Genomic DNA, 26,764 nt, shown 5'->3' on the forward strand with positions numbered 1-26,764 from the left:
CAGCGAAAAAAAGAGAAAGACAGTTGATAGAAAACAGGCTCTGAAAATAGATTACCCAACTGGACCTCTTGGCAAAGTCAGCTCACCAGGATAGACTACAAAAGATTAAAGAGGCCAACGATAAGAGGGAGGAACTTACTGCAAGACTGGAGTCACACATGCCCGCAATAATCCACAACGAGCAGGTGGGTTTCATTCTAGTCAGACAAGGAGCGGACTCCACCTGGAAAACCTTGCACCTAATTCACGAGGCACAAACATCGTCGAACAAACCGGCGTTACTCTCGATTGATGCCGAGAAGGCGTTCGACAGAGTCGAGTGGCATTTCCTAGAGGCCACATTAAAGAAGATAGGCCTAGACCCCACACTCCGTCGAGGGATCAAAGCAATCTACACATCCCCAAGAGCCTCTGTCATGGTGAACGCCCAATTCTCCCACTGGTTTCCCCTCTGAGGGGCACGAGACAGGGATGCCCCCTCTCGGCAATACTTTTTGCACAGTCCCTGGAACGCCTAGCCGTAATGCTGCGAGCAGATCCTGCAGTAGAAGGGATATGGGTGAATGGCAAAGAATATAAGTTAGCCTTGTATGCGGACGACATTCTACTCCATGTGTCAAACCCAACGTCGTCCATCCCGCGAGAGATCCAGCTGAAAGAGGAATACGGCACACTCGCAGGATTCAAGATCAACAAATCCAAATCCATTGTCTTCCCACTCCACGATCCAACTCCGGAACATCAAATCGCCCTCGAGCACCTCGGGCTGATCATCGGAGGCCCAACACTGAGATACTTGGTGATCAACTTAACGCAACACCTCGACGATCTTTACGAAGCCAACTTCCCTTCACTTCTCGTAGCCCTCAAGATTGATCTCAAAAAATGGAAACAACTGACAATCTCCTGGATGGGACGCTTAAACGCAATTAAAATGGTGACTCTCCCACGGTTCCTATACTCCTTTCAGGTCTTACCCATTACAATCCCAAAGCTCTTCTTCAGACAAGTCAGAAAGGCCATACTAGACTTCCTCTGGAATGGAAAGAAACCCAGAATCCCCTATGATGTCTTAATATTACCAAAGGACTTAGGAGGAGTGGGTCTGCCGGACATAGAACGCTATTATCAAGCTACACAGCTCAGAATTCTAATCCCACACCTGCGAGATAGGAAGGACCTCCAATGGGTCCAACTGGACAACGACGTTTTAGCCAACGTAACTCTGGCAGAATGGCTATGGGTACCCAGACCGAAACTGACGAGAAAACTGCGTAACCACCCAATACTGGGCACAATGTGGAGTATATGGAAGAAGGGGAGAGCAATGTTGGGAGTCACCACGTGACCTTCACCCCTGAGCCATCTCTGGTCCCCCGGGATCAGAGAAGAAATCCCGGAACATGCTAGATACCAATCCTGGTTCGATGCCGACCTTGAGAGAGTCGGTCAGCTGTGGAGAAAAGGGAAATTCATCTCAATAATGGATCTGGAAGAAGCTCTCCAAATCCACCCAATACCAGTCTTCCTGTACCTGCGATTGAAGGGCGCCTTATCCAGGAAGGAATGGAAGGCCACCACACAGAGAGAACTAACGCCTTTTGAGATGACCCTAGACACGGCTACCACCTCCAAAAGCCTCATAGCATGAATGTACAGAGCTTTAATTACCAAAGACAACGCACCAAGCCACCGTCTCAAAGCAAGATGGGAACGAGACTTCGCCAGAGAGTTTGACCAAAAAGCCTGGGACAAAATTTGTGAGACGCCATCCAAAACATCAATTGCAGCCCAGTATAAATTGCACGCTATAAAACTGCTTCACAGATGGCAGTATGATCCATACAGACTGTCTAAGATGTTCCAGACCTCCAGCCCGAGATGTTGGCGACAATGCGGTATGAATGCCGACTACTGGCACATGTGGTGGGCCTGCCCCAAAGTTCGCATTTACTGGCAGGAGCTCCTGGGATGGATCAAACAACTGGACGGCATAGAGAGGGAATTGACACCTCTCCTGATCCTTTTTGGCCTCGAGGAAGAAGACGACAACATGATCAGGGTAAAAGGTCTGACATCCCCTCTGTTACTCGCGGCAAGAGCTGCTCTAGTGATAAAATGGAAAGCTCCACGCCTACCGGATAAGAAGGACTGGATACAAATAGCCACAAACATGTACACAATGGAAAAAATAACTGCAATACTACATGACAAAGCCGCAAGACAAGAGGAAGCCTGGTGCGATTTCACCGCACAATATATCCCACGTTCAACCACAGATGACTCAACACAGCAAAGATCTTAACATTTAACCTACGCCACCACTGGCGGAAAGCAGGACGACCCACTGCCAATAACCCTTGCCGTCACAGTCCATATTGGAGATCTGTGACGGCAAGGGAAAGAGGGAGGAACTACGGCAACTGGAGGCAGGTAACATCGCACACAAGCTTCAAAACCTGAAGCAGAAACACTATGAACACGGGGATAAGGCGGGCGCCTTATTAGCAGCAAGACTGCGAGGTCAACGTCAAGAGCAGTGGGTGCCCACAATCCAAACAGAAGGGAGCTCCTGCGAACCACTTCCCCCCAGCGTCCCGGAAGCCTTCGCCGACTTTTACGAAGAGTTATACACGTCACGCGCTGCTTCGCATCCAGAAGCGATAAGTGAATATATGGACAAAATTCCACTGCCCACTCTTCCATCTGATACTGCAGATACCTTGGAAACCCCCATCACAGGAGAAGAAATTGAAGAGGCAATCAAAAGACTCCCAAAGGGAAAAGCCCCCGGAAATGGCGGGTACACGGCAGGGTTCTAGAAGACCTTCAAAGATGCCCTTCTCCCATTCATGGTTGACCTATTTAACAATATCCTCCAATCTGGTGTGGCACCCAAATCCTTCTCCAAAGCATTGATAACTGTCATCCCTAAGGAGAGTAAGGACCCAAAACTGTGTGCTTCCTACCGCCCAATATCCCTTCTAAATATCGATGCCAAAATTTATACGAGAATCCTTACTGCAAGACTGGAGTCACACATGCCCGCAATAATCCACAACGACCAGGTGGGTTTCATTCTAGTCAGACAAGGAGCGGACTCCACCTGGAAAACCTTGCACCTATTCCACGAGGCACAAACATCGTCGAACAAACCGGCGTTACTCTCGATTGATGCCGAGAAGGCGTTCGACAGAGTCGAGTGGCATTTCCTAAAGGCCACATTAAAGAAGATAGGCCTAGACCCCACACTCCGTCGAGGGATCAAAGCAATCTACACATCCCCAAGAGCCTCTGTCATGGTGAACGCCCAATTCTCCCGCTGGTTTCCCCTCAGCAGGGGCACGAGACAGGGATGCCCCCTCTCGGCAATACTTTTTGCACAGTCCCTGGAACGCCTAGCCGTAATGCTGCGAGCAGATCCTGCAGTAGAAGGGATATGGGTGAATGGCAAAGAATATAATTTAGCCTTGTATGCGGACGACATTCTACTCCATGTGTCAATCCCAACGTCGTCCATCCCGCGAGCAATCCAGCTGATAGAGGAATACGGCACACTCGCAGGATTCAAGATCAACAAATCCAAATCCATTCTCTTCCCACTCCACGATCCAACTCCGGAACATCAAATCGCCCTCGAGCACCTCGGGCTGATCATCGGAGGCCCAACACTGAGATACTTGGTGATCAACTTAACGCAACACCTAGACGATCTTTACGAAGCCAACTTCCCTTCACTTCTCGTAGCCCTCAAGATTGATCTAAAAAAATGGAAACAACTGACAATCTCCTGGATGGGACGCTTAAACGCAATTAAAATGGTGACTCTCCCACGGTTCCTATACTCCTTTCAGGTCTTACCCATTACAATCCCAAAGCACTTCTTCAGACGAGTCAGAAAGGCCATACTAGACTTCCTCTGGAATGGAAAGAAACCCAGAATCCCCTATGATGTCTTAATATTACCAAAGGACTTAGGAGGAGTGGGTCTGCCGGATATAGAACGCTATTATCAAGCTACACAGCTCAGAATTCTAATCCCACACCTGCGAGATAGGAAGGACCTCCAATGGGTCCAACTGGACAACGACGTTTTAGCCAACATAACTCTGGCAGAATGGCTATGGGTACCCAGACCGAAACTGACGAGAAAACTGCGTAACCACCCAATACTGGGCACAATGTGGAGTATATGGAAGAAGGGGAGAGCAATGTTGGGAGTCACCACGTGACCTTCACCCCTGAGCCATCTCTGGTCCCCCGGGATCAGAGAAGAAATCCCGGAACATGCTAGATACCAATCCTGGTTCGATGCCGACCTTGAGAGAGTCGGTCAGCTGTGGAGAAAAGGGAAATTCATCTCAATAATGGATCTGGAAGAAGCTCTCCAAATCCACCCAATACCAGTCTTCCTGTACCCGCGATTGAAGGGCGCCTTATCCAGGAAGGAATGGAAGGCCACCACACAGAGAGAACTAACGCCTTTTGAGATGACCCTAGACACGGCTACCACCTCCAAAAGCCTCATAGCATGAATGTACAGAGCCTTAATTACCAAAGACAACGCACCAAGCCACCGTCTCAAAGCAAGATGGGAACGAGACTTCGCCAGAGAGTTTGACCAAAAAGCCTGGGACAAAATTTGTGAGACGCCATCCAAAACATCAATCGCAGCCCAGTATAAATTGCACGCTATAAAACTGCTTCAGAGATGGCAGTATGATCCATACAGACTGTCTAAGATGTTCCAGACCTCCAGCCCGAGATGTTGGCGACAATGCGGTATGAATGCCGACTACTGGCACATGTGGTCGGCCTGCCCCAAAGTTCGCATTTACTGGCAGGAGGTCCTGGGATGGATCAAACAACTGGACGGCATAGAGAGGGAATTGACACATCTCCTGATCCTTTTTGGCCTCGAGGAAGAAGACGACAACATGATCAGGGTAAAAGGTCTGACATCCCCTCTGTTACTCGCGGCAAGAGCTGCTCTAGTGATAAAATGGAAAGCCCCACGCCTACCGGATAAGAAGGACTGGATACAAATAGCCACAAACATCTACACAATGGAAAAAATAACTGCAATACTACATGACAAAGCCGCAAGACAAGAGGAAGCCTGGTGCGATTTCACCGCACAATATATCCCACGTTCAACCACAGATGACTCAACACAACAAAGATCTTAACATTTAACCTTTGCCACCACTGGCGGAAAGCAGGACGACCCACTGCCAATAACCCTTGCCGTCACAGTCCATATTGGAGATCTGTGACCTAAGGATGATTGAAGATGAATGCCATGCAGCCTACATCGATTCAAAGTAGCAACGCCTTGAAAGGAGGAGACTTGAGAATCAGGAGGGAGGGAGGGGGGAGGGGGCAGGGCTTTCATTTTCTCTCCTCATTGAAATAATGAACGTTAATGTTGATAAATTTGGTTAAGGTGGACTTGAACACTGACGTGAGATAGCTCTCAGTGCATAATATGTACCCCTCTGTATGTTCAAATCCAATGTTAAAATTAATAAAACTTAAGTGGAAAAAAAAAAAAAAGAAATCTGCCGGGCGAGTACTCACCTCGCTGTGTACGGAGAAAGCCAGCCGTCCGATGAATAAGCGCAGGGCTGTGTGACTCTTGTGTATATTGGTTGCCGTGCCAATTTCACACATGCGCGCAAGTGCCAAAGGCCGCCATCTTGGAGTGGGCAATTACGAGCCCCGTTCCGAGGGGTGTACGGTCCGGCAACACAGCAGATGTCAAAAGACACCTGGGTCGCAGGAACCTCAAGATGCTATACTTCTAACAAGGTAATGTTAGCATCTCAGTGCCGTGTACATGCCGAGTTGGCGCTAGGGCGTTGAATGTGTAGGAAATGGTGGACATTTGTAATTGACTCAAGGGGTATATCAAGTGCACATCAGTGGAATTACCTGGAGGTGGGCATAGGGGGGGATGCAGATCAAAGTCTGCTGGGGCCCCCATGGCCACCTGATTCACTAGTACCAATGTGTTGTAATTTCCTGGAGGTAGGCATTAGGGGGAATGCACATTGAGGTCTGCTGGGGCACCTATGGCCACCAAGTTCATTCATGCAAATGTATTTAAAGATCACAACATACTCAAATGACTTCTGTGGTCTATTAAGACAGCCAAGAGATGGGACATCGCTAGATCCGTGTGACTCGCAACCTATGTCATATCCATCAACAGTCAGCCCAAGTGTAAACGATAGACATCAAGAGGCAGCCATCTGTCTCTGCATTCTGCCGCACTAGAAACACCTGAGCTGGGCATCCAAGCCGTTCACATTCTAAAGGTTATTTAGCAGCACATTCCTATACAGAATAGGTGAAATTTGCCAAATTAGTTAGTGGTGTGTCATTTACATCAACAGACGACCAGGGTGTAGCAGATAGCTAATGAGAGTCAGATGTCTGTCTCTGCAATCTGCCGTACTTGGAACCCCTGATGCGAGTATCCAAGCTGTTCACAATCTTAATGTCATCTGGCAGCATGTTCCTTAACAAGGCATGTTACTTGGCGAAGCAGGTGACAATTGTCAAGGACAGTTCTACTTCTAGTCAACACATATGCCAATACCAATCTACGTGGCAGGCAGGGGCCAGTAGATTCAAGGGGTTCCCAAGTTATGGCTAGCGATTGTTAAACGAAACACATCAAATCAAATTCAAGGTTCATATCTCTTGGACTGAGGCAATCCAGCAGCTCAATCCACAGGATTTCTCTCTGTTGGACCTTCCTTAAGATATCACCACCCCTTGACCCCAGTTTCACTTGTTGTAGTATGACGCATTTCAGTTGTGCCACTGTATGCCTGGCTTCGGCAAAGTGTACCGCTACTGGTGATTTCTGGCTCTTGGTACGGATATTTGATCTATGTTCTGTCCAGCGTATCTTGGCCTTCCTAGTGGTCATCACCACATAGTAGAAGCCATAAGGACATTTCAGGCCAAAGGTAACATTCACTACATCACATGTGCATGAATGTTTGAGCCAGATAGGTTTACCCGAATGAGGGTGTCTAACACTGTTACCCTTAATAACATTAGCACAGTGTTGGCAATTCAAGCAGGGGATCGTGCTCCTGAATGTACTCATGTCAGATGTCGGAATTTGTAGTTCTGCTTTAATAAGGCTATTAAGCAGCGCCTCATTGTTCTTATATGCAAATGTAGGTGTTTGCGGAAAGAGTAGTTGTAACTGTATACGGTACCAGGGATTTGGTGTAGCTTTCTTCAAGATATATTGCTCGCCACCTTTGTTCCACTAAACTGTCCCCACGATTTTATGGACCATTCAAAATCGTCAAAATAATCAATCCAGTTGCTTGTCGCCTAGCTCTAGCTCAGTCATGGAAAAGTACACATCCAACATTCCATGTATCCTTGTTGAAGCTCTATGTTCCATCCAATTACAGTGCTTGAGTTTCTCCACCAGTACTGACTGAAATTCACCAGTTGGAGTTTGAAGTCTCCAGGATCTGTGATTCCCAATACTGCATGGGCCACCTTCAATATCTAGTGGAGTGGAAATGGTATCCACTTAGTGAGTGATCCTGTGAATCTGTGTCCTATGTTCACGCACCCATCTTACTCAGACACTTTCCTCAGTTACATCCAGGCAAACCAGGTGGTGCAGGATTTCGGAGAGGGCATACTGTCATATGATACCGCCGTGGTCGCTGTGGTCGTCATGGAGACTGATGCCATGGCTAACCAGCGCCATTTCTTCCCCCAACATGGTGCTGCTTGGTGTTGCAGGAAAGCATTCAGTGTGCTCTAGTTCTTTATCCACGGTGCTGAATGCTGTTCCTGTTTCCGCCTGCATCAGCTTATCTCACACGGGCTGACGCAGCTCTCCACCTCTCAATGCTCGGTATTCTACCCGGTTCAGCGCATTGTAAGTTCTATTTGCCCTTGATTCCTTATTCTCCTGGCCCCCTCCTGTTTCCCCTATCTGTTTATTCCCAGTAGCTGTCTCCTTGGTTGCCATTTGTTTTTCCAGTGTTGTGATTCTACTGGTTCCTACTTTATTTCTCCTTCCTGGATTGGGGATCCCTGGCCTTCATTTTTCCCCCAACTTCACCTGGATTCTCATGAACTCTGTTTACTTGTTCCAACTAATTCCTGGTCTATCACGTTCTGGGCTTCTGGTCTCATGCTACTGGTAAGAACACTCCTACAGGATTTTTTGTTCCACCCCTTTTGGGAGGTTCCTTTTCCCTGTATTTTGGCTGTCTGCTCCAGGGGTCACCTAGCCTGGCTTGGTGTCTTTCAGGCAGGGTGGCGTGGAGAGGCATGCCCCTTCCTGCATGACACAAGATATAAACAAAAGTCATCTCCGAGGAAGCCTCTGGTGAGCTCTCTTCCTGAAACCGACAAAAGAGCGAGATAAAAACAGTTGTCCCCAGATTCTTTACCCCCTGAAGGGGAAGGAGAAAACAATGCTATATATGATCCAATTTGATGAGATCCTCCCTAGCCTGGTGGGGAGATCTTCAATGACAGTGGAAGAAGCCATCAAGGGGCCCCACAGATAGGAAGGTTGATATTCTTAGGGAGGCATATTGCGGAATTCATGTAGCTTTCATATCAGCCACCTACTCCTCAAACAGAGCAGAGACAACCCTGGGAGGGCTAAAATTGGAAAAAAAGGTGGTTGAAGATGGAACAGATCCCTTCCGATTCTGCAAGTAGTCAAAATCCAAGTTGAGTTCTTGTCGGACTTTGCCTATGATGGTGTAAGCCTCAGCAATATCCAGGGGCTCCATTATCACTGGTAGACAGCACCTGCATATTAAGGATTGGAGAATGGATTCTGAACAAAAGAACAGTGCAATGAGAATTCCCTTTTTAGGGCAGATGGCTTTTGTGGACATGTTTGAAGACGAGGTCCATGCTGTCTTCTAAGCTGGTAGGCATGTGGGGAAGCTACAGAAGTCAGAGCTCAGACCCAGAACTTCCCTTAATGCCAATTGTCTTGCAACAAGACCCAGTACTCCGGGGCCCCCTACTACAGGGCAGAAGTGGCAGTCTCAGCTCCTGCCCCTTTCAAACAACAGAAATTCTGAGGCCAGGCCAGTTGGATGTTGCCTGCTGCACTTCTGCACCCAATGGAACCAGAGTTCTGGTGACGCCCGGGTCCACAAGGCTGTGCGTGGGGGACACAAGATCAAATACTTATCCCTGCTGAGGTACCATTCGGATACACCACTCTTCAGAGGAAGTGCCAAGAGGAGGGCAATGTGCAGGCGATCCAGCAACTGCAGGCAAAGAAAGCCATCAAGAAAGTCCCCATGAAGGAAAAAGGGAGAGGTGTACACTCCATAGTTTTTCTGGTGCACAAGCTATCTGGGAAGTTCAGACTCAATATAGACCTGAAATTCTTGATGGAATGTCTACAAAGGATCACCCCCTTAGTACAAGACAAGGGCCCTCATTACGACCCTGGCGGAATACGAAAAACGATGGCGGAAATGTAATACCGCCATCGAATACCGCCCGTTGCGATCATGACCCGTCACCGTAAAGTACGATGCCATTAGCGACACCGTAGCGAACGCCAACGCTAACTGCACCAAGTACGCGCACGCGCGCCCTGCAAAACCGCAATATCCGCCATGGCGCAACGGTACGCGAATGCTGACCCCAGCGGACATTCACCTAACGCCATCAAGCATGGCGGAAAGTACCATTCCGCCATGGCGAGAACTACGGCATCGCGAACCAACCGTAATGGCCCTACTGAGTGCCTGTACTCCACTCCCTGGCCACATTGCACAACTCCTCGCAGGCGCAATGCAGTCACACCATGCAACCAGCGAAATGTACAAGTCACCCATGCATGCCAACGAACAAATGCATGCAGGGGCCCCAAGTGCCCTGTGAGTGGCCATCCACAATTGGCAACACACCATTGCCGTACTGATGCAGCACAGGCATCTGAAGGTGAAAGTACACCAAAACGAACAGAAAATTCCATGACACAAAACAACAACAGTCCCCCATCGCTTGCCACCAGTGCAAATCAACATCCAAAGCAGTAACCTGAGGGAGACTGCACCAGCCCTGTACACATGCCAGTAGTCAAACCAACCATCAGCATAAGGACGTACCACACAACTGTACCCAGAAGCCGGAACCCAATGCAGAACACCTCACAATACATCGCGCCACAAATCGGAATATGCCACATTACTAGCAAAGAATAACGCTACACGGTAAATATCTGAATATAAATTTAATGCACATCAAAATCACCAAGCCCATACAGCCATTAGAACATAAAATCACAAATGATCAGCATTACTGTGGGCTGCATCCGCAATAAATGACCAGCTTCCCCATGTGTGACGCCCTGTACCTTCATGGCACACAGGGGCTACATCAACGTCCAAAAAGGCAACATGGAAGCGCCTAGGACCGCAGGGCCGTCCCATGAAGTAGGCACTAGTCCAGCTGGAAGCTAGGTATGCTGCACCTAGCAACTAGTACTGCGTAAGGGCATGTGGGCCATTGGCGATCGTCCCATAAGATCGTAATGGTGCTCCACTGATTAACTCGAAGCTGCAGGTGTCGACTGTAGAAGCCATCTGCAGGAGTGGCGTACAGATGGCAGCGGCAGAAGGGGAGGAGATACCTGTCACCCAAATGAAAAAAATGATAGTATGGGCATCCGAACTCCATATGCATTACTCACTTCATTCAACACACCAAACCTACAACCATATGCATGCCAGCCCACTCATAAGGATCAATTGCACCCAAAAATCACTTGCGAATCATTACGACACAAATCGAGGTGAATACACTATTTCAAACGAGTGTCTGTGTGCATGCGCCTGTCAGAACAGGATCCATCAGATGGGATCATCAACGTGCATAGACACAAGTGATTGAAGGCGCGTCGAGACAGGGAGGGTTCAACAAGGGCAGACAGACGATGGTCCCACTATGGCAGCCTTGCATCACATAGCGCAGGGGAAGGGGACAGATTCCAAATAGGCATGTACATGGCAGACTCCCAATTAAATCATCTTTCCATGCATCCATTCATCATTCCCTCATCCCGTAATGAAAACGCCTGAATATTCACTCACATAACATTCGAAATTTCCATAGAGTCTGTGCGTAATGCAGCCTTCAAAATCCACTGTGCTCCTGCCCGGATTCCTTGTGTAGTGAAGTCACATGTATTTGGGAACGTCCTGCCTTATCGTCCACTACGCCATGGCGCATCCCATTCAGACCATATCAATCATTGCATTCCCGTCATGGGCCCTGTCCCAAGGACATTCAACAATAGAACGTTACATTTCCAGTCAGACCTGTGGGCGTCTCCACGCCGCTAGTTGAAAACCGAAAGTGCTGTCCTTCGAATTCCTCATTTGCAACATCACGTTGAAAAGGCATCTGTGAACGCTTGTATTCACAAATACATGTATGCAGTGCGGCTGTGTGTGAAAATGGTAACTGGCCTCAATCACTGATGGGACTCCCCGCCGTCGGAGAACGTCGGTACAGTGCTGCATGAGGGTCCACCGTTGATCGAGCACTACATTCCACTGACCCTTCACAAGTCTGCTCGCGAATGCAAATATAGTATGTGCAACAATGGGACCATAGCAGAATTAACATATAAACCAATATTCCACAGCCATCGGGATTAAGAACATGATTGCAAATGCAAGATGCCATGCGTCGAATTGCAGCGTCGTGTGCGGGACGTGCTCGCACGAAAGGCATTGCAGCTGACACAGGTGGAATGAATCACCACAGGTGAAGGCTATACAGCCTGAAAACACATAAATTGCACACCCAACCCCCTCCCCCAACCACACCCACTCCAGAATGCTGCCGGCAGGACTAGCGATGTTGGGCCTGGGGGACCTGATTGCACTGCAAGTACTCCAACTTCAAGAAGAAGACGGACGCCAACTACTACAACAACCGGCCGCACAGAGGAGACGCAGGAGGAGGAGGAGGAAGAGGAGGGCAAGGCATGGCCAGCAAGCCCCACCAGCACAGCCACTACCACCACGCAGGCAGCCCGCAATCCCACGCCTCCGAGCTAATCCGTTCAACCTCACAGCTGAGCAGATCCACACCCTCTACCGTTTGGACCGGGACACCATAACCGCCATTGTCGACATGACACACGCTGACCTTGTCAGCATGATAGATAGCCCAACCGCCATCCCACCCCTACTGAAGGTGGTGTCTGTACTCCACTTCCTGGCCACAGGCACCTACCAGCACACAGTCGGACAGTTGCATGGCATTTCACAGCCACTATTCTCACGGACACTATTCCAAGTGCTTGATGCCCTCCTGAAGCACTCAGACGACTACATCACTTTACCACGCTCGGAGCAGGAGCTAACAAACACAAAAGTGGGATTCCATGCACTTGGCGGCATACCGGGTTGCATTGGTGCCATCGACTGCACCCATGTGGAATTGGTTGTCCCACATGCCATGGAGGCCCAGTACCGCAACCGGAAACAATTTCATTCTATCAATGTGCAAATGGTGTGTGACTCCAACAGGATCTTTACACATTGTTCTGCCCGATTTCCGGGATCAACACATGATTCTATGGTCTTGCGGAACTCTAGAATACCACGCTACATGGAGCGACACGCAGGGCGCCGATCCTGGCTACTCGGTGAGTCTCATTTAATGCATGAGTATGTGGGGTAGGTGATGCGTGAATGACCTGGTAGGAAGGGGGGGGGTGCGTACGTAGCAATGACATTCCACAAACATCCTTTCTTGTCCACATACAGGTGATTGCGGGTATCCACTGAAGAAATGGCTCCTTACACCAATCCGGAACCCACAGGACCAGCATGAGGAGGACTACAACCATGCCCACTCACGTACCCGTGTGGTCATAGAACAGGCATTCGGCCTACTGAAGGCTTGTTTCCGCTGCCTCAGCAGGTCTGGCGGGGCACTCCTGTACCACCATGAGAGGGTGGCAAAGATGGTCATGGCATGTGTCATGCTACACAACATGTGCGTACGTAGGAATGTGGCCATGCCCCCCGACGCAGAACTGCTAGCACCTGAAGATGGTCATGATGAGGGTGGGGATGTGGCAGCACCTCAAGGGGTCCGCGAGGCACAGGAGGCCCGTGAATTACGGCAGAATCTCATAGATGCATGCTTCTAGCACTCACGCCTGGTGGCTGTTACATGGACACGGGACTTGTGGCACTGTGTGTGTCTGGGACATGCACAATATGGACTGTACGCCAGGATAGGCCTCGTACACAGAGATCAATGTCCACACATCTCATAGGATGAATATGAAGATTTGTATTGCAGATGTGAGAAGACATTACACACCCAATCGACCCGCCACCCAAAGAAGCCCAACACACCCCCTCCACCCTCCTACCTCCCCCCCGAACACCAGTGTCCAATGACGCTCATTGTCAGTGGGCAGACGCTATTGCAAGCCCCCTCTCCGGGTATCAGGGGCACCCCTGCCTGTGGAGCGCCGGGTCCTCCCAGATCTACGTTGGGGGCTGCCCTGGACGGAACTTGCAACGGATGATGTCTCTGCCTGCTCACGTCCATGCATGTCCCTAAGGGTTTGTGAGAGCTCAGTGAGCACACGGCGCACAGCGGCAAGTTCACCACATACGTCTTTGGACGTCGCATGCAGTTCACCCCTCAGGCTCTCGGTACTTCTCTCCATTTGTGCCCTTAGTGTCTCTGTACTTCGCTCGATTTCTGCCCTAAGTGTCTCAGTAGATGTTTCAATGGCTGCCTTAGAACCCCCACATTCATCAGCATGCTCCTTGAGGAGCGTGGCCATTTGCTGCTGTTGCACTATCATCTGCTCGAGGGACTGTTGCCTCTGCTGGGCCATGCCCATTTGCGGTGGTGTCACAGAGGGGCTGGACGCCTCATGTTGCCTTGCAACAGGCCTTGTTGGGGTTGGCCAGTCGTCGTCTTGTGGGTGCCCCTGCGTGGTGTCCTCATGGTGTACGGGATGAAACATACAGGGGGATTGGGACAGGTCATGGATGGATCCTACATCTACAGCACCGTTTTCTGTGTCGGAGCATGCTGGCATGAAAGCAGTTTCACCTATGGTGCTGCTGCCACCAGAAGCAGTGCCTTCTGTGGCATCCATTGGGGGGACCTGTGGAGCTGCTGTTGTGGACATGCTGGCTGCTGGGGTGCCTGTTGATGTCCCCTCCAGTGTGCTGCCACTCGATTTGTGCAGCTGCCGTGCCTTGATCCGTGCAGCTGAGGTGGAGGGTCTTTGGCCGTTGGTCTTGGCCCTCTTTGCAGGTGTGCTGGTAGGGGTGTCCTGAAGCTCGTCGTTGGAATCGGACCCTGTGGTGGAGTAAAGGAGGGCGAGCGTTATTCATGGGTCTGTGGTGATTGTAATGGCAATTGTATCACATGCATTGGGGTGGTACCTGGGGGTGATTTGGGTCAGGGCCTTGGAGGTGGTCTCATTTTTGTGTGCATTGGGGATGCAGTTATTTTGCAGTCTGCAGTTAGGGTGTGCATGCTGCACATGTAGGGTGTGTTTTTTGGTTTTTTGAATATTTAGTTATTTGATCTGACTTTTAAGGGGCGCTGTCATGGCATTGTATGTGGTCGTTCTCCTGAACATGTGTTTCTATTGCACTATGGGGACACATGGTACTTCACATGGTTGGTAATTGGGGATTTGCCATAGTTTTATTTGGGCCACCTACCTGATTCTTCTGATGTCTGCACTCCTTTCTCCATCCCTCCGACTCCCTCTATGCTCTCCATTCCGATGGTGGAGGCACAGATTTCTTCCCAGGGGGTCAACTTGATGGGTGATTCCGATCCTCCCCCGGTAGCTGTGGCAATGTTCCGGTTGGCAGAGAGTATGCTCCGGACGCGTATCCGTAGGTCGTCCCATCGCTTTCTGCATTGCTGTGGGTTGCGGGGTGCGGTCCCCACCGCACTTACCCGCTGTGCCACCAGCGCCCATATGGCCTTCTTGTTCGCAAGTGCCGTCCTGGTCATTTGCGTGGAGAAGACGACGGCAGCGTTCTCCTGGAGGGTCTCTGTGAGCACGGTGAGTTCCTCGTGGGAGAAGTGGACCTGCCGCTTGCGGTCGCACGCTTTTTTAGCAACTTTTCCCATATTGATTTTTTGGACTGGGGTGGCTAACGGGTTGGGATGTGTCTCAGGGTCGGATTTTAATGGTTGTGTTGGGATTCTGCTTTTATAGGTGTACGGCGTGCTGTTTCCCGTTCCGGCCCCATGTTTTTACTTCCGTTTCCGTATATTTACGGTGACCGTATTTTGCGCTGACCGCTCATTACGGTGACCGGTAAGATGGGTGGCGGAATTGCACCTAGGGCGACGTACGACGGCGGTAAGGGGCGTTTTGGGGTCATTTCCGCCATCGCGGACTTTGCACTTCCGCCATGGCGTAATGCTCGTGCCCGATGGGTCAGAATTAGCCGCACTTTCCTCCATCGTGCAGTGGCGGAAACGCTATTTACGCTATGGCGGTCATGTCAGTTGATTTCCGCCAGGGTCGTAATGAGGGCCAAGGACTTTTAGCTTCTCTGGGCTTAAAGGATGCTTATTTCCATGTTCCAATCTGGAGACCACACCAGCAAGTCCTGTGGTTCGCAGTGGCCAGGGAGCATTTCCAGTTCAGGGCACTCCCCTTTGGGCTGAAATCGGCTCTACAAGTTTTCACCAAGGACACAGGACCCATTGTAGTGGCACTCCATCTCCAGGGAAACCAAGTGTTCCCTTACGTGATCAATAGGCTCCTCAAAGCCCCTTCTCAGGACCTTCTAGTTCAGCATGTGAAGTTGAAATGTGGCCTTCAAGAGAGCATGGGGTTTCTCCTCAACTGGACCAAGTTTCAGTTACAACCAACATAGGACCTTTAATTTATAGGGGCATGGTTTTGGACGTAAAGTGCTATTGTGGGTCAACAGGGCCCTCATGTTACAGACTGCATTGACACAATTGCTGTCCCAGTCTCAAGCACTTCCAGGTACTTCCTTATGGTGCAGGGCCTGATGGACTCCTTTGTCTTTCGTGTCCCTTGGGCCAGGTTGCATTTGAGGCCCCTACTGATCAACCTCCACACGTTCTGGAAGGAAGACTCCTTGGCTTCGATGCCCTGGTCACTGTGGAATGATCCCTCCAGTGGAGGCAACAATGGGGACATTAGATGACCAATCTCCTGAGAGGGTTTCCGTTGCAGCAGTAGCTGCAGATCATTTTTACCACTAACACCAGCAAGGTGGGCTGGGGCCTGTAGTACTGGGGCAAGTCCAAAGGGGACTGCGGTTGGAACAGAAGGCAGCTCAATAACAACTAACTGGAGGAAGCTGGCTGTAGCCTTCTGGGCCCCCAGGCATTCTCCTCAGCACTCTAGCCTTCTGGGCCCCCAGGCATTCTCCTCAGCACTCGGGGAGAAATTGTTCCCTTCCAGTTGGACAACACTGCCACAGTGACATATGTAAACAAGCTGGGGGGTTTCCGTTAGAAATCCTTGGTCAGACTGGCGCTGAGTTTAGGGCTTTAAGTGCAAGTGGACCTGCTGGCTCTGTCAGAAGTCCACATCAAGGGAACAAGACAACTTAGTGTTAGGCTCAGCAGATATTTTCCTTTGACCGACTGGGAGTTGAAAGAGAGTGTCGTTCAGAAGATCTGAAGTCTCCGGCCATGTCGAACCTATTTGTCTCATCCATGAATGTCAAAGTTCCCATGTTATGCTCCCACTTCCCCTCACCAAAAGGTTGGGGTGTGGAGGGTGTCGCCCAAAATCAGGGACTCCGAGGCAGAAGTTATTTTAGTGGTTCCCTTTTGGCCCAGCAGGAGTTGGTTTCTGCTCCTTCTGGATCTGGCTGCAGCTCCCATGCTTCCAAACCCCACTGAACCAGTGCCTGTGTTGTCCCCTTTGGGGTTGCCCGGTTAAAAGAAGTTGGCTGGGGAGGTGAAAATTGAGAGGGCAAGGCTAAGGTTAGCGGGTCTTTCTGGTGAAGTGACTTGCTCCATCCATAAAAGACCCTCCAATATGAAGGGATATGAGGGGCACTTTGATTCATGGGCCCTCATTACAAGTCAGGCGTTAAGGGTTTAACGGCGCCGTCGGCGCCGTTAACCCTTAACGCCTGATTCACACTTTAACGCCTGCTTTTTGCAGGCGTTAAAGTCCAAGGCGCTAAGCGACCTTGGTGCTAATTACGGCACCGTAATTTACGGTGCCGTAATTAGCGCCTTCCCCATCTCCATTATGCCCTATGGGGCAAAAAGGGGAATGGGGAAGGGCAAATGGTGAATGGGGAATTACCGCCCCACTCACCTTGGAATGGGGCAGTAATTCCGCCATCCACCATGCCGGACTCCGGCATGGGCCATGGTGCTAATAGCACCATGGTCCAGCGCCAGAGTCGTAATGAGGCCCATGGTGTTTGGTTCAGGGCTTCTCTTTTTCCACAGGCCCTGGATCAAGTGTTCTCCAGTTTCTCCAGTAGGGGTTCAACATGGGTCTATCAGTTTCCACCCTCAGGATGCAATGGGCCACCATCCACTCTTTCAGGATCTGGGTGAATGATACTTCTGACCTCCAGCGTTTAGTGGGTGGTCTCCTGAGGAGTTTCTCACTTTCCAGGCCTTTGATAGAGTCTAGTCTGCCACCCTGGGATCACACCTTGGTTCTTAAATATTTGCAATGTCCTCCTTTTGAGCACCCGGGGATGTCCATCTGAAATATCGGACACTCAAAATGGTATTTTTAGCAGCCAATGCTTCTACTAAGAGACTGGGGGAAATCAGTGCTTTGTCTTGTAAGGCCACATATTTAGTTCTCAAATGCCACCCCTCTTTTGTACCTAATGGGGTTTCAGAATTTCACAAATCACAGGACATTTTTCTGCTTTCCCTTTTTCCCAAACCTTCATCCCGGGAAGAACAACTCTGGGCATAATTGGATGTCAGAAAGACTGTGTTTACATGCTTAGAAAGGAGTAAGGCCTTCTGTTCCACTACCAGTTTATCATCTTTGTGGAACCTCCCTAGGGAGGAAGGCAACGGTACCCACCTTCACTGGTTAAGAGACACTAGCTCCCTAGCTTATGTCAAAGTGGGTTCTATTCCCCATTCTGTTGTGCAGGGGAGCCTTGCCGGGGGGTTGTTGGCATCCTTGGTGGAGACCAGTGGTCTTTCCATTGATGACTTTGCAGGGCAGCAACCTGGGATGATCTGAACACTTTCATTAGACACTATTGACTTAATCTGCATCATCAGGAGACGGATGCCTTTGGAACTGGGGTATGGAGTGTGGCACTACTACAACTTATCAGACATGGGAAGGGGCTGACTCTCTGTTTGGTTGTTGTATAAATCTGGTGATGGTGGGTACAGATACCTTTGCCTCGTCTGATGATTCCTGTTCTAGACTCATTTGTAACCAAGAGTTGGAATAACCCACATGTAAGTACTGGGATGAGGATGATGGACATGGGTTTAATACTCAGATTACTTACTTGCAATCTCACCACTTCTAGTCGAACTCTACCTCGTCCCAGTACTTCCGTCCCACCTTTCCCTCCTGACTGATAATATGGTGAATGGGACTTCCAATGTAGTTGATAATAACTGTAGATGGTCGCGGGGGAGGGCTATTATGCCCTGACAGGAAGAGGCAGGCCGGGAAGGAGAAGAAAAACAAGTAAAAAGGGGTGTCTGAGGAGAGTACAGATTTTCCATACATTCGTTACAGAAAGTCATGATTCAATTAAAGACTCAGAGGCGAAAGATTATGCTCTGAACTTCTCTTTTCTGCTCGTGCAGCAAGTTAACAAGTAAACAATTATGAAAAACCAATAACAAAAAACTACAATTCCCAGCAGAATGCAATGAATTTCGTAGTCTGTTTTTCATAGGCTCATAAAATCACGTGGTTCCTCAGTCCAATCACACCTCATCTCATCTCCTATAACACCTGCAGGAACCATAGTCTTTCCTCTTTCTTCTGCTGATCGAACATCCAAAACTTGCGCCCCAACCGGTAGACGACTTTTTAACTTCACCATGTTCCACTCCCAAGGTGTTGTTGTCTTCTGCTCTGCTCCTGTTGAAACATGCATATACTATTACCTATCTCATCATGAACGGGTGGGCAATCGCATAACAACATCAGTACAGTACCATTTACAACATTACATTACTCTTCAAATATCATATTTACACACTTATGACTGTAGCGATTGAATTGAGTGGAATAATCTTTCGCCTCCGAGTCTTTAATAGAATCATGACTATCTGTAACAAATGTATGGAAAATCTGTATTCTATGTCAAGACTCAGAGGCTCAGATTATGCTTGTTCAAAGCTTACTTACCACCAACGACACTACTTGATCTACCGGTCTAAAATAACAATTCTTAAAAGTTTCCTCATTAGACCAGTCTGCCGCCCTCAAAATATCTTCCAGGCGGGCTCCTGCCATAAAGGCTGATGACGCCATAGCACCCCTCGTGGAATGTGCTCCAAACTGACCCACATCTATGCCTGCCTCTGCCATGCACCATTTTACCCATCTAGACAATGAGGCTGATGCTACCAATTTAAAAGGCTTCCTAACACCTATCAACAATTAATATTTCCCATTGGGCCTAACCATATTCGCCCTGGCTTCATACACTTTTAAACACCTAACCGGACATAACTTAGGTTTCCCCGGGAAAGCCATATACTCAACTGATTTAATGTTTGTCTTTGTCCTCTTCTCTATATAGAATATTACCCCTGAAGGTGAGAAGGATTTCCTATTTATCTGTAAAACCTTCACATCAGACACTCTCTTGCATGAAATCAAACATAACAAATTATTTCACTTAGCCCACAGTGCTTTCCTCGAAAGATTCTCATTGTCTGGCCAACCCTCAAACATCCTTAATACCACGCTCACATCCCACAGGCGAGAATATCTAGGTGTGGGAGGGAAGGAGTATTCTTTCGCTGGTCCCCAAACCTGGAGAAATGCATCCGTCGCTGTCGCTTCCGCATCCGGTCTCCAGCTGTAAAACCTGGAGATCCACCTGTTCAATCTCGACACAAAGAAATCCGTCCGACACAGACCTCTCCGATGCATTATCTCCTGAAATACTGAAATACTGAGCTGTCCAGTTGCCAATCTTCAAGTATCTCGAATTTCAGTCTGCCACCAGATTGAGATCTCCCGGCAGGTGTTCCGCTCTCACACTGACTCCCCTCTGGAGGGATAGTTGCCAAAACTCCTTGGCCATCTCTGTTAGCATCCTGGACCTCGACCCGCCCAGTCAATTTATGCATCTAACTGCCGAAACATTGCCCATCTTTAAAAGAATGGCACATTTCACTCCTTCCCGAGTCCAACAACGGACTGCGAAGGATCCTGCCAGAAGCTCCAGGCATTTGATGTGTAGACCCAACTCCTCGCTCGACCATCTCCCCCCGGTCGATTGATCTCCACATCTGGCACCCCATCCCCATCAACTGGCATCTGACTCTATTACTAGGTCCAGGGATGAGCCAAATATCGCCCTGCCATTCCATGCCTCCATGTGGCAATACCACCATTCCAGCTGCAACTTCGCCTCCTGCGACATAGCCACCTTTGTTCGTAAGATAGACCCCTCCTGAGATGATTTATCTTTAACCTCTGTAATGCTCTGTAATGCAGAGGTCCTGGAAATACCGCCTGAATTGATGATGACAGACGACCTACCAACCTTGCTATCTCTCTCAGTTAAGTTTGTTGTCTTGTCATCATACCCTTTATCTCCTTCTTTATGGAATTCACCATCTCTAACGGTAGTTTGAACGAACCTTGAGTTGTCTCTAAGATGAAGCCTAGGAATTCCATCTACATTGCTGGTTCTAGCTCTGACTTCTCCCAGTTTATCAGAAGCCCCAGCTGCTATAGCAAAACTGTAGTTATCCGAATCTACTCTACCAGAATCTCCCTGTCCTGGCACATCAGGCAGATGTCGCCCAGGTAAATAATCATTCTGATCCCCTGTTCTCTCAGGTAATCTACTACTCGTTTCAATAGTTTGGTGAAGCACCATGGAGCTGATGCCAGACCAAACGGAAGACCTTTGAACTCCCATATCTCTCCTTTCCATAAGAATTGTAATAGCCTCCTCTGATCCCGATGAATCGGAATCGTTAGATAAGCATCTCTGAGATCTATCCTTGCTAAACAATCTCCTCTCTGAAGGACGTCTCTTAAAAGGTGAATCCCTTCCATTTTGAAGTGTCTGTATAATAGAAAACAATTCAGCCCTTTTAGATTTATTACTGGCCTTACCTTGTTTTTTGCCTTCACTAAAAACAGGTTGCTTATGAAACCTCCCTGACCGTCTGAGGCTGGGCCTATTGCGTTCTTTATCTTGAGTAACCCTACCTCTGTCCAACAGATCCTCGTCCTGTTTGCTGAACCTTATCTGCCTTGGCAATGTTACATGTGACGGTTCCTGCCAAAATTCCAACTGAAAACCTTGCACAGTCTGTCTCACCCACGCATCTGAGGATATCTCCTCCCATTGTTTTACATGCAACTCCACTCTTCCTCCTACTGGAGGGATGCTCAATTCACCCTCTTCACTGCTTTTATTTCTCTCACCTGAATTATTCTGGTGATGCTGTCTACTGTTACTTCTCCAACCTCTAGCCCTGCCTCTTCCCCTGGAAGGGAAGAAAGGGTTCGACCTTCGGTCCTCCTGTTTCCAGTTGGATCTGTCATTATAGGACCTTCTGTATTGATCGCGGCTGGATGAGTGTCCTTTCCTCCTCCAGCCCTGTCAAAAAACGTTCTCCCGAAAATTTCCTTCAATGAAGATTGAGCTCTGTCCATGGACACATATGTGCTGGCCAACTTCGCGATATCCTTAATTAAGAGGTCTCCAAATAGCTTGCACTTTGCCGCTGCACCTTGTTCTGATGAAGCTAGCTCACCTAGCCTAGAGTCTAGCTTCATTAAAATGGACCTCCTCCTTTCAGTGGCCAGCGGCGTGTTGGCATTGCCCAACAGACATAGGGTCCTCTGCACCCAACCAGCCACAATGTCCGGATCAAGGGGCTCCTTCTTTGTTTTGGCTTCCTCAGCAAGCTGTCAGATTCTAGTAATTGGTCCCAACATGTCCAAACGTTTATCCTGACAGGACCTCCAGGACCTGTCAATTCCTCTTTTCACGCCCCTGCCATATCTGCCCAGGAACGTGATTATCCTGTCATCAACCTCTGGGGTTTCAGCCACCCCGTCCGGAACCCTCAGCCTCTGGCATTCAGCTTTTCGCTTGCTTCTCGCTTGCCTGCTCTAGGGTGTTCTCAATCTTTTCTTTATATATTCTGCAATCTTTTCAGGGGGGTCCCACTCATTAGACCTCGGATGCACCAACTCGTCTGAGTCAAATTCGTCCTTATGTGGGTCCTCCTCATCCCTCCTGCCTTTCTTGCCCTTGGGCTCCCACTCGTCATCATCTGGGGAGGTCTGACTCTCTGATGTAATGTCTGTGTCCGATTTCAAACTGCTTCTCCAGTATTCCTCATCAGATTCACTTGAACTTGTGACCAGCCTCTCACAAGACCTCGCCTTTCTCTTTTCCGCTTTGGATCTGTGTGATGAACTCGGGGGGGTCTGGGAGCTACAATCCCTGTGGGTCTTTTTCCTACTTCCCCCTTTCTTCCTGTGCGCCTTGCCCTGCAACAAAGCTGCCAGGTCCTGTATTATGCCCCTCTCCCTATGGGGCCTCTCGGCGCTATCCAGCCTTTGAATTGCTTCGCTCATGCATAAGCCTCTCACATGAGGACCTTCTGAGCCCTCTGAGTAATCACTCATTGTTCTTAACTGTGCCGTGTAATATATATGCAGTTTACCTAGGCCGCCCCTGTCAATTATGTTTTTATTTGTAGCTAGATGAGTCTTTGGCAATGATAGCAGTTTTTCTTGAGACTGTGCCCGTCAATAAGAGACTTAAATCAAATACCTTTCCAGGTATCACCTCCCCAGTCTGACAGCTTAATGAGGGGTCTGCTCTCTAGTTTACCTGGGACTGGGCCCGTCACTCATATGCAGGTCAGCAGTGGCTTTCCAGCCCGCAGCGCTGCCTTTCAGCACCAAGTGTCGCTTGCTATCTGATTTATAGAGCTTCTACTTGCTCCTCTTTCCCCCGAGCCTCGCGTGTTGCGTGTGGCTCAAATTACTTTGAAATAGTTTGAAAATGCATTCTCACTGACTCAAATGCAACTGACACCTTCAGTAACGAAGTTCGCAATGGCGCCGGAACCTCAAAGTTCCGTCGCGCCGTTGCGAACTTCTGTTCTACAGTGCCTCCTAACGAGGCAACCCGAGACGCCGGAATATGCAATCCCGTCGCGTCTATAAGCGGATATGCTCCGCCGATTCTCTCACGCGCCGTTTTAGAAGCGCCCTAACCTCGCGGGTGCGCTCCTAATGACTCTCAATAAACATCATCATTAACACCTCAATGTAATGCAAATAAAACAAATGTACTTATCTCGGCTGCTCGAGCAGCAAAGAAAGAGGAAGGACTATAGTTCCAGCAGGGGTTATAGGAGATGAAATGAGGTGTGATTGGACTGAGGAACCACATGATTTTATGAGACTATGAAAAACGGATTACGAATTCATTGCATTCCGCTGGGAATTGTAGTTTTTTGTTATTGGTTTTTCATAATTGTTTACTTGTTAACTTGCGAGTAGTAAAGAGAAGTTCAGAGCATAATCTGAGCCTTCGAGTCTTGACATAGAATTAAGGTACTTCCCAGGTAAATACTGGGGCAAGGAAGACTAGGACTAGTAGTAATGAAGATTACCGGTAAGTAATACTAGTACTCCCTCCTATTCGGAGGCCCCCTGGAAACTGTGCTTGGCCCCATCGTCTACCATCACTTCTTCACCTCTCGCTCTTGCCCCTTCTTCACATTTTCCTAGACTCCTGTTGTCTGGCTGTGGGTCTCGTCTGTACTTACTGCTTTTCTGTCTGACATCCGCCGACTCTCACCAAATTGGACAGTCCTGGATTCTCCATGGTTTCCTTCCCCGCATCTGTGTCATGCTCCTGCATTATCCTCACGGTTATGGATGTAGACAGGGAGCCTGTCAGCTTTATCCTCTGTGACGCTTGCATCAGTGACGCTTGCTGGGGCATGCCCTGTGACCTCACCTGCTTTCCGGGGTCTCCTTGGCACATGGCCCTGCTGCCATGCTATCCTCTATACCCAGAGCATGTTTCTCCGGTCTCAGTGGGACCATGCAGCTGGATGCTGCTGCCCTATTGGAACACTAATACGGAAACCCTGTCATATGACACAACACTGGTGTGCACGGCACCAGAGCAACATTGCCTAGCAACCATATAACAACCTTGTTCTGACTATAAAAACAGCCAATTACGGGCATTTTGTGCATCTCAACTCTCTCGTTGCCAGGCTCCTGTGCCTTCCTCTTTTCTCTGTGCATTCGTTCTGAATATTTCTGACGAGTGTTTCTTCCTTTTTTGCCTTTCTACCTATTGCACTGGTCTCAGTTTTCTGTGCACTTTTTCAGTGTTGTGTGATTACGCTCTTTATCTCTTGCCCCTGTTTGTTTCTTTTGCCTTTCTCTTGCCTGCAATCGAGTTGCTTGCCGTCCAATAATGGTGGCACCCGAGCCAGTACCTAGTACTGTCCTTGCACCACATTAATCTGGGATGCCCTCCTGTGGTGCGTGGAGAGTGTTCTTGTTCTCTGCCTCCAAGGTTTTTGTACTCTTGGTGGGCAGAGGCAGGGGCTTCCCTCTGTGCTACAAATCGGTGGCTCCGGTACTGGTGAACATTGCAGTGATGCCCACCAATCGGATGTCAAAACCAGGTACGCACCAGAGTGAGATGCCTACCATCTGGTTTACAAGAGATGGAGGCCATACACGAACCTATGGATGAAGTAGGAGCACTGCGCCAAGAGATGGCTCTTTAAAACAAGAGAACCAAGCCCTGAGGGATATGTGAAGAATCTGATGGTATTCTCCATAGAAAGCCCTCCATCTTGATGAAGTAGAAACATTTTATTTCACTAAAGTGAACTACATGTTCCAGAAACCTCTAGGGACTGACATGGAGAAGAGGGCTGCTGAGCAATGTAGAAGTGAAGGATAGGCAAGCAGACCTAACAGTATTTGTCAGGGTCAGGCAATTAGCAGTAAGAGCTTGCACCTGAAATTAATTGCCCCACCTAAGGAGCATAAAAGGCTGCAGTAGGAGAGGGAAGTAGAATGGAACTGGAGCAGGAACCAGAAGGTAGTAGCTTAAGAAGGAGACAAGCACGAGGCTGGCAGTTCATGAGGAAGTGTGTCCACTTAAGGGAGGCCGGGGCAAGAGGAAAGCAGATTTCACCTGCAAGTCCTGAGAGAGCCCTGTGTTCACAGACCCTGCGTTGTCGTGGCTGCACTGAGAGAGATGTGACAAGGTTGAAAGTCTTCCCAGGTGCGCCTAGTGACTGTGAATGCAGAGCCAAGACTGTGCTGCAACCTGAGGCCTGTATGCTGAAGCAAGCCGAGGCCGGACTGAAGACACCTGTGCTGCCGAGGCGTGTGGTTCACAAGAGTACCTACAGTAGTAGCAGAGCCTGAAGAGGTCGGGAAGTGGAAGTAGGCTGCAAGTGTAGTGTTCCTGGAGCTGGTGAGTGAAGCTCCAAATTCTGGTTCACTTTGAAAACCTTGCCGGTAACTGTTACTAGCTTAATAATATCTTGCGTAAGTGTAGGAGTGGGTAGAAGATGTTAATCACTGCGAGGAGTCTGGTTCACAATGAGAATATATGATGCAAACTCCTAATGCAAGCTGCAGTGCTTGCATATAAAAGAAATCCTTAATTTTCCATTGTTGAACTGTTCAAACATTGCCGGGGAGGTCGCGTGTCGCCAATCAAGGAGGGGAACGATTTCCAGATCACTCAGTAACCTAAAGCTCAGTTTCACAATTTGTTAAAAGGTATATTCCATCGATGAGAGGTTTCGTGTGAGCAACTGTGATTCCAGACTGTAGTCAGAGTGTAACTCTCTGATAATAAAGGGAAATACAATTTGTTACGAGTCTTTAAAGTTGAAAGTCCTCCTTCAAAAGTGGTCAGGTGCACCTAAGTCTATTTCTATACTGAAGAAAGATCATTGTAGCATTCAGAACAAGTATTCTAAGAATATAGAAGTTGTTAAACTGAAGAGAAGAGCAGGCACTGCCCAAGCCAGTAGGCGAAACCGTCTGATAGTGCAACCGGTCCGGTTAAGAACTTTTCACCTGCATTCTGAGAGTGTTGAAGTTGTTAAAGGTCCAGTGCCTCTGATACAAGTGTGTTGTTATGCCAAGCTGGAAGTGTGGCAATACAGCTTAAGGGTAGCTACTGGAACCACAAAGATGTGAATGAAGCTGGAGAAGGGAGCTGGGTGCTTGTAAGAAGATTAATTAAACAATCTGTAATGCTGAGACTGTTGAAGTTAAAAGAGGAGCAGTCTGGAACCAGAGGCAGATTACATTGGGGGAAATAAGACAGACAGAATAAGTAAAGAGGCTGCCCTTTTCTCATAGCACAGGAAGGAATAGTGCCTTGCCTACCTGTGGAGGTTGAAGAGTCTTGTCTTTAAACACAGTAGTTTTCTAAAGTATCAAGTTGAAGTAGACCTAACAGAACTGTGGTTGTATATTTCTGTTATTGCATCTAGCCCT

The sequence above is a fragment of the Ambystoma mexicanum genome, chromosome 2p (assembly GCF_040938575.1).
Source record: "Ambystoma mexicanum isolate Mex_15411 chromosome 2p, UKY_AmexF1_1, whole genome shotgun sequence".
NCBI classification, from domain to species: domain Eukaryota; kingdom Metazoa; phylum Chordata; class Amphibia; order Caudata; family Ambystomatidae; genus Ambystoma; species Ambystoma mexicanum.